At 48.3% G+C, this 7,423-nt stretch overlaps 1 pseudogene; it reads right to left on the bottom strand.

Annotated features, from left to right (window-relative positions):
- The window catches only part of LOC138278553 (forkhead box protein H1-like), a 9,897-nt pseudogene extending 3,287 nt beyond the window's left edge, over positions 1-6,610 (bottom strand).
- Positions 6,611-7,423: the final 813 nt, after the last annotated feature.

Below are 7,423 nucleotides of genomic sequence, written 5' to 3'. Positions count from 1 at the left end.
GCCAGGCATAATGTATGCAAGGGGGGGCGTTCCAGCGCAAGGGGGCCCTGTAAAAATGGCACAAAGGAATCTATGAGATTCCTTTGTGCCATTTTTATCAGCATTTTTTAACGTCTGCTAAGTGCAGGTGTTAATGAGAGGCTCCCATTGGTTACAATGGGCCTCTGGGTGGCTTTGCAGGATGCAGGATTAACGTCATTATTTTTTACGCTGATGCTGCAAAGCACCAGACTAACGTAAAAAATTATTACACTAGTCATCCTAACTACCGCCATGGTGTGCCGTATTTTAAATATGGCGCACTCATGGTGGCGCTGGAGGGCGCTAAGGGGCACAGAGAAAGTGGTGTTGCACTAAGTGCAGAACCACTTTTCATAAATCTGCCGCTAAGTATTAACCCCCCCCCACCTGTATTACAGGTGCTATTTTTTTGTAGTGTTTATGCTTTATTGTGTTCTATATTTCATTGTGTCTTTTTGGATTGGTTGATTTTTTTTCTTTCATTTGTATAAAACCTTGAGGACGATAAATCACCATAAGAGCCTCTAGGCACCCCGTCTAACATCTTACCATTTTGAAACAGCGGTTGGAGGAGAGGTTGTGCCGGATGGAGTCCTGCCATCCCTGGTATCCTCCTTGGAAGGAAGGGAACAAGTTGCTGATCTCTTTGAGAATCTGAAAGAGAAACATATGAACCCCTCAGAGACATTTCAACTGCTTATGGATAAGACAGGCCTGAGATAAGAGAGTCTTCCAGCGGTCTACAGAGCCTGAAGAGACCGCAGGGAATAGGCCCTCTCTTTAAGAGTTCTACAGAGAGGGTGTCAACTTCAAAGCGCCTAGACAACAAACTCCTTCAATATTAACAAAGGTATGGAGGTCCCTTGTTGTGTTTTGACATTTATGTTGATCTATTATTCATTCATTGTTTTGTGTTAATTTGAGTAGGGTATTTTAGTGAGCATGTAGTTTTATCTGTAGTAAGCGTGTTAATTTTTGCAAGTCATCTGTCATTCCATGCATGCTCCCTGTGTTCCATGCTCAGTTAGTGGAATGCTGAAGGGGAGTGGCTGGAGGATGGAGACATGGACTGGATGTGCTTTGTAAGCTGTGTGTGGTGTTTCAACCTTTAATAAATTATTCTGAAATTAATTGGACTCCGACTTTACATCCCTTGACAGACCCTTCCAGTGGCCTACAAACAGCATGTCACCCTTTCAGACCTCAGGAAATATATCCCCTTTAAGAGTTCTAGAGGGAGAGGTTGTCCCCTTCATAGCGCCTAGACAACAGACAACAGACTCTTCCAGCACTTAACAAAAGTCTTCACAGACCTCTGGGAATGGGACCATCTAAGATCTGGACCAAGAGAGGACATCACCTTCCACCTTCAGTGCCTAGGGCTCCTTCACATACAATCAGACATACAAGGGGCAACCGGTGAATGATGTCACAACAGGTCTCAAAACGAAAGCTGACGTAATAATATCATCATTCCAGAAGCCTTTTGGTGTTTGTCAGGGACGCAGGACTGGCCAAAGAGAACTATGATGTTCTCTACACTTATTGGCCCCTTAAAAATAACATTTGAAGTCTTCTGTATATAGTGTTGAAGGAACAACATTTGACGTTCCTCAGTAAACCCAACATCTCTACTACGGAGTTTGGACAAAATATCGGAAACACATGTCATGGGACAGAATATCCTGTCAAAAATATATATGCATATATATATATATTAGCAGAAAAAAAACACTAGACCGGCCACATCCACCTAACAAGGCTGGTGCGAAAAAAAACGGTAGTGGTGTCTGTTTTGAAATATGAAAAAAGTTTTTCTTCACTTAGAAAAAGCAGAAAATTGTCGCACTCTCCATGTCGAGTGCAACCTATTTCTTCTTTTTCTAAGTAAGTGCAGAAAAACTTTTTTCATATATATATATATATATATATATATATATATATAACTACAAATATATGTACCTTGACGATATATGTATGTGTATATATATATATATATATTTATTTTTAAGGCACATAAACCTGGAGTTAAGAATAGTAAATGTATCCTTATCGATATCCTTGTCCTCTGTATTTTTAACACAATATTCATGTTTCCAATATTCTGACACTGATCCCTCTATTGCGGCCCCATCTTCCCCTCACACCAGGCTCTGCGGTGCTCCTAACCCCCAGCTGCTTCTCCATGGTCGGCCTTTCTTTATCTCTGGAGGCAGAGCACCTCCCTCGTGCCTCTGATGAAGTCGGGCCACAGTGGAAAAGCCGGAGTGGGCTGCTCCAAAGCTTAGATCCACCGTGCTCCCCTTGTCGTTAGCTTTCCGCCCCTCGGGTGTTGCCACTCCCCTTCTCTGCAGATGCTCCGCCCCCTTTCCCCCTCACACCAGGCTCCACCGCATCCCTCGTCCCTGTTGTCCCCCCTTCCCTCGTCACTGCTTATGACCTCATCATCTCTGGACTTCCTGTCACTCCATGGCAGGGGCTTGGGGCAGGAACCCGTGCTCTATACTCTGCCCTCTCGCGGCCTAGGAGGAGAGGAAGTCTGGGCCTTTTAAAGATTGTGTAGTTTCTGCTCGGGTTGTCAGCCTTGAGTGCTCTCCCACGTGTTTCCTTCTCCACAATCTGTATTTTTCCAGCCGGTTGCAGTATCCTTTCTGTTTAAAAGGCGCAAGGCTGACGTCACCAGCTCCCATCCTCGCTCATCTGGCATCATTCTACGTATATGATAGCGTCTGTTCCTTACAGATGTTACTGTATAGACCACTGGGCTCTCCGATTGCCCTTACTGTACTGGTGCACACTCACGCGGCACTCCGCCGCACCCCTTCTAGGCTGATGGTGCGGAGCTGCCTTCATGGTTCAGTCCTAAACATAATTCGAATGTACAAGCCTATCCCTCACACCGCTGCTTCCATTACACTGCTTGGCGCTATGTCCCAAGACAAGATAAGAACAATCTCCGGTTACTCACCTCAAGTGTGTGTAATTAACAGCCCCACACCCAGAGTACTCGTAATGACGTATTTGAATGCATTCGATGCTCAGATCCCGCACATTACATACATCCCACCACGCCAGGTAAAAACAGTTTGAAAATGTGTTGCAGCTAACCTTAGAAGAGCTTCTATTACCATACATGCCCCATATGTTCCTAATTAATTTACATACAGGTGAATACTGTGCAATGTGTAGGGGGCGGCATTCCGCATGTGAGAAGGGGTTATCCACGGGAAAATATGTTTGTGGTGAAGAACACACAAACCAAAAACCGGTGTGTTAATACACACTTTACCATTAGTTCTCTCTATAAATTGTCAGCATTCGATTAGCTGTTTATCTGAATAGCGTATGCGGAAATAGCATCAGACATAAACATTGTCTAATGAATGTCCTTTACAAAAATATTATCGTGTGTGTGTAGATTTGTACATTGTGGGCTTTCTTTAAACTATTTTTAAAATGGAGTTAGACTGAATGGCATTTTCAGCATTCCGAGTGTGTTATGAGCCTCAGGCTTTTATGCGCTCTTGAATCCTATACCGTAGATTTCCATCTGACTTTCCTGAGATCGCGCCCCGCTTCCCTGTCTGCAGAGCCGGGCCACGGAAGACGGAGGCTGCCCCAGGATGCTCTGAAGCCGGACATGTTGTGTGAAGGGAGCAATTCTGATTGGTTGAAGCCTCGCCAATCAGATTGGCCGAGGCGCCAGACTGGTCCATGATGCCTCTTTGACTACGTTACATCCCTTCAGAACTAGTCTCTCGTTGTTGTAGTAAACTTATTTCAACTCAGAGAGAGTTTACACAAACCTTTGACGTTTTCTGAAATGGTTAGGTGGTAATCGGGATCCCACACAGATGCATAATCTATGCACCAATTAGAATGACACCGAGGGCTATAATTCACACACTCAAATGTACTAATTAATAACTAAGTGTGATGTGGGGTTGTTGCCGATTGGGGTCTATGGGACCAGGTTCGAGTCTCGGACCGGCGTCGGCTCCATTACATACTGTAATGGCGGCCAAGTCTCGCAATCTCCCCGTGCTCCAGGATGAGGGGCGTAGTCTCGAGAGAAATCTGCATCACAAGGAGGTCTCAAGACCCCCAATGATACTTTTGTTGCCACGGAAACCACAGGTGCCCCGCTTCTCTGGCAGTTCTGAGAGAGGCAGTAACAGCGCAGATCCAGCAGGGTGCGCTGCCCACTAATAATTGAAGAGCACGCACCACTTTATCCTAAATAAAGATGGGGCATGAGAGTTCACTTTTGGGGCACACTTGTCGCCGCTGAAACACTGCAACCCTTTCGTGGAATGAGAGGCACATTCAGGAGCAACATTACACCAAGCATCCACATTTAATATATTGTTTATTGTTTTTGTATAGCGCTTATTATCGAACTTTGGTGGGCTAAACGCTGTAGAGAACAGGTGTAACTGTTTTCATTGTAATGAAACCAAGTTTACCGGCCAAACACCCACTGACGGGGGGAAGGTTTAGTGAGCCCTGGCGGGATTCACACTTGTGATTTCCAAACCACCAAGCGTTAGACTCACTCGCCCCCCGGCAGTGTTTATAGGGTTCACAACACGCAAAGAGGAGGCGGGCACTTTGCAATCACTTCACTATTCCAGCTCGTGAACATACTGTGTGCACGAGGGTCCAAGAGCCGTTCAACCTGCGAGAACGAAGCGGAAGAAATAACATTTATTTCAATGAAAATTCATTCCATTATGTTGTGAATAGTTCAGAAAAGTGCGGATGGCTTCATTAATTACATATGGGGAGTGACACCCTAGCCTGGGCTTCAATAATTGAACGGGGTTCTCTTAACGGGGATCGCGAATAGATTAATAACATATAGCGCTCTGAGTGATTGCACGGTGACATGCCGGCGCTATATAGATCCCAATTTAGAAATATATACACGTGTCATTTTCTTGGTCGTTGGGGGTACCGTGCATCCGCTTTGGGGGAGTGGGGATAACGCACGACCAAGTTTGAGCTTTGACATGCGGAGGCCCTGAGTAGCCGTGCACACAATTTAGGGTGGCTTTGCCTCACTGATTGCACCCGGCTGGTTGTACCCAGGCCTGCGAGAACATGGCTGCTTCTGCTACCGACCGAATGCAGGATTGCCCGGTAAAACACTCAACAACTTTATTGTATTCAACTATTCAGGAACCAATGTCTTCAGTTTGCACCAGTCACCCGTGATACATACTGTATAGTAAAATGGCATTTATATAGCGCCTTCCACCAGAGGAATATAGATTTGAAGCGCTAGAAACAGCAGGTGCTATTGTTATCCGCATCTGAATGTTGCCCCTTTCACCATCCTCCGGGGGGGTACAAGGCGGCGTGGGCCCGATAGAATTTTAAGCCGCGTCCTGCACCTAGGTCTATGTTTTTTTAAGGAAAACACAGAAAACGGGCTTTTTATTTCAGGTGGAAACAGAAGTAGCAATAACACCCATACCCCACTACCACCCTCAGAAAAAAATGTTTGCAATTAATGATCGTGACAGTGGAAGTTACGGGAGATATTGGCAGATTAGTGTCTCTAGCGCTCCTAAGGGAAGGTCAGTCGCATATCAGGCCGCCTGGCGTGTGACTGTCCCCGCTCCGACTCCGGGTGGGGGGCTCTTACCTGTGAGAGCGTCAGCCTCTTCTCCGGGGAGTTCTGGATCACCAGCGCGATCATGGCCAGGTAGGAGTAGGGGGGCTTGGCGTGGCGCCGGTAGTTCTTCCTCTTGGCGCCCCCCTTGTCGCCGTCTTCTCTTGGGCACACGTCTCCCCGCACTGCCGCCCAGCTCCTCACAGGCGTCCCCTCTTCGGGGCCCAGGACCTCCTGCTTCACCGGGGTTATGTCCCTTTCCATGCTGCTGGGGGGCGAGCCCAGTGGAGGTACCGCGCCTCGGGGTGAGGAGGGCCGGCCTGTGGAAGTGGCCGGGGCTCGGATCCGAGAGGGCCCCGGGGCTGCTCTGGGGTGCGCCTGGTGGACGGGCTTCAAGGCTGAACCCTGATGGACACCCGCGGGTGGCTAGGTAGGCCTCTCCATGGAGGGTAGGAGGGCTCCAGGAGGAATTCTGGTGGATGGGCCTTCAGGGATGGACCGGTCTGGACACATGGGATGTTGAGGCCTAGCTATGCCTGCCCATGGAGGGGTGGGAGGGCTCAGGAGGAATTCCTAGGATGCTGAGATCTAGCTAGGCCTGTCCATGGAGGGGTAGGGAGCTCCTGGAGGAATTCCTAGGATGCTGAGGTCTAGCTAGGCCTGTCCATGGAGGGGTAGGGGGCTCCAGGAGGAATTCCTAGGATGCTGAGGTCTAGCTAGGCCTGTCCAAGGAGGGATGGGAGGGCTCAGGAGGAATTCCTAGGATGCTGAGGCCTAGCTAGGCCTGTCCATGGAGGGGTAGGGGGCTCCAGGAGGGTCTCTCGCAACTGGACAGCAGGTTTCTCCAGGAGGCCCCTGGTCACTGAGCCCCTGGCAGACCTGCCTCTGAAGTTGAACTCGGCGCTCCTGGCTTCGGGAGGGCCGGGGATGTGTCTGTTGTTGTTGACCTCCAAGGCGCTTTGTCATGCTGATCTGACGGGAGCACCACAAATGGAAGGGCAGACTGCTGGCACCAGGGCAGGGGGGTCCGGGGGGAGGGGGCGGACAGAGAAAACAAATTAGCAGTTTTATGTTAATCTCACTCATTTGGTGGGAGAGGGGAGGAGAGCTGATTGCGCTGATCTGATGAGGTGAGAATGGGGTGGGTGGGTGGGGCCCATGGCTCGGCTGACTGAGTGGAGGTAAGAGCCGAACAAAGGGGGCGCAGCCAGTGCCCCCACCAAGTGAAAACATAACTGCCCCGTGAGTGACAATGGGGTCCTGATAACAGACGGAGTCCAAGTTCTCCATCAGTCCTGCTCTTTCATTGGTGGAGGGCAGGGTACTTACTCTGAGCAGAGTGAAGCCCCGCCCTTACAGACCCCTAATCTAAGAACAAACGGGGCCTTCCAGTCAGCAAACTCATTACCCCATCCTCACTCACACGTTTTACAAGTGCCCCCACTGCTGGGCCTCAGTGAATACCGCCATTCATTCCTTCAGTTTTTTAATATATTTTTTTCGCTTGTTTCTCCGTTGATTCAAATCGTGGACTCGTTCGCTCACTTCCGTACTCATTTTCATACTTTGATTCGCACCTGTTCGTTTCCACATTTTTTGTTTATTCTCTCGTGTTCGTTGCGCTCTTCATTTGTTCGTTCGTTCTTAACTTTCTTTTCATACTTTTGATGCCGGTCCATTTATTTATTCGTTTGCTGATTCGTACATCACTCATAACTTGGTATTTTTTATTTGTCCATTCATCCATTTGTCGGTCAGTGTCCTCGGTTGTTCGCTCGTGTCCTC

This window comes from Pleurodeles waltl, chromosome 2_2 (genome assembly GCF_031143425.1).
Source record: "Pleurodeles waltl isolate 20211129_DDA chromosome 2_2, aPleWal1.hap1.20221129, whole genome shotgun sequence".
Classification (NCBI taxonomy): domain Eukaryota; kingdom Metazoa; phylum Chordata; class Amphibia; order Caudata; family Salamandridae; genus Pleurodeles; species Pleurodeles waltl.
Note: the sequence above shows the minus strand (reverse complement) of the source record. Positions and strands in the feature narration are given on the sequence as shown.